The sequence below is a fragment of the Cebus imitator genome, unplaced genomic scaffold, assembly GCF_001604975.1.
Source record: "Cebus imitator isolate Cc_AM_T3 unplaced genomic scaffold, Cebus_imitator-1.0 Scaffold189, whole genome shotgun sequence".
Lineage (NCBI taxonomy): Eukaryota > Metazoa > Chordata > Mammalia > Primates > Cebidae > Cebus > Cebus imitator.
The window spans coordinates 3,191,875-3,193,353 of NW_016107504.1; the positions used below are offsets into that span (position 1 = coordinate 3,191,875).

Below are 1,479 nucleotides of genomic sequence, written 5' to 3' on the forward strand. Positions count from 1 at the left end.
CTCTTGACCTCGTGATCCACCTGCCTCGGCCTCCCAAAGTGCTGGGATTACAGGCTTGAGCCACCGCGCCCGGCCTAATTTTTATATTTTTAGTAGAGACGGGGTTTCACCATCTTGGCCAGGCTGGTCTTGAACTCCTGACCTTGTGATCCACCTGCCTCAGCCTCCCAAAGTGCTGGGATTACAGGCATGAGCCACCACGCTCAGCCCCTGTGTACTTATTATTAAACTCATTTTAAAGATAAGGAAACTGAGATAATGAGAGACTAAGTAGCTTGCCAAAGACACATGTTCTATAAGCCTCAGTAGTCAGAACTGGAACTCCAATCTCTGACTCCAGTTTTGGGTATGACTCAAATAGAAAGATTGTGTTTGAATTTTAATTACCACTTGCTCTTTTACAAATGATTGGCAAATTGTTTAAATTTTAGAAGCTGCACAGGGTAAAATGTTTTCCTATTTGCTTTATAAAATAGTGCCTTTTAAAACACAATCATAAATATTGGTAGAGTTTTTCCTCTATAAAAAGAGTCAAGATGCCTATTAGTATGGTCACTTAATTGTCAAAAAGCTAATAAAATTACATATTTAGAATTTCTAAAGGACAAATACTTACAAATGTCCTCTTTTTCTCTTAAGAAGAACATGAATATCTTCTGTGATTTCAATCTGCAGTGAGACAGAATTTATGAGTACAGTGACATGAGAAAAGTGCCCCTTCACAAGAAAGATTAAGTGCTTGTTCACATTATCTTTGCACCTTAGGCTCATGATATGCCAGGTACTAAAGGAAAAGCAAGAAATGACTAGAGATGATTGTCTGATTAGAATTAGTGCTATTAGGATCTCAGAAAGTAACTGAACGAGACTTTGAGTGACAGTAGTTGAAACTCTATGGGAAAATGGCAAGAAACAACAGCCATGTTCTTAACAGTTTTATTTGTATCTCTAACTCCCCCATGGTGAGGACCAAAGCCAAGTTCAGACACAGAGACAATGTCTGACCACAGCCAACTAGTCAGTCACAGAAGACAGCCATCCCCACACGCAGATGACTGTAGGCATCTATTTTCCCATCAAAACAAAAAATGAGTAAGTTCCTTGAAACAATGCAAGGTTCCTTCCCAAATACAAATACGACACTGGGCTAAGTAGAAAGATAAATATATTTCAATCTTCCTTCAATTTGTAAACACATCATTTTTGTGACATTTTTCAAGATATATAACAAAAGGGTCAGGTAATAGTGGCTCATGCCTGTAATCTCAGCACCCTGGGAAACCATGGCTGGAGGATCCCTTTAGTACAGGTGTTCGAGACCAGTCTGGGAAAAATGGCAAAACCCCGTCTCTACTAAAAATACAAAAACTTAGCTGAGCATGGTGATACATGCCTGTAGTTCCAACTACTCAGGAGACTGAGGTGGGAGGATCACCTAAGCCTGGGAGGTCAAGGCTGCAGTGAGCCAAGTTTGCGCCA

General features: G+C 40.2%; 1 protein-coding gene across 6 annotated transcripts in view; it reads right to left on the minus strand.

Moving 5' to 3' along the window:
• ACSL4 (acyl-CoA synthetase long chain family member 4) overlaps positions 1 to 1,479 on the minus strand; it is a 90,566-nt gene that overhangs the window by 53,796 nt on the left and 35,291 nt on the right. For 3 of the 6 annotated variants that reach the window (XM_017546496.1, XM_017546495.2, XM_017546491.2), the window contains exon 2: positions 617 to 669. The exons of the other annotated variants lie outside the window; for them this stretch is intronic. The gene's annotated coding sequence lies outside the window, so the exon portion shown is untranslated. The remainder of the gene's footprint in view (positions 1 to 616; positions 670 to 1,479) is intronic. 6 annotated transcript variants of the gene reach the window in all.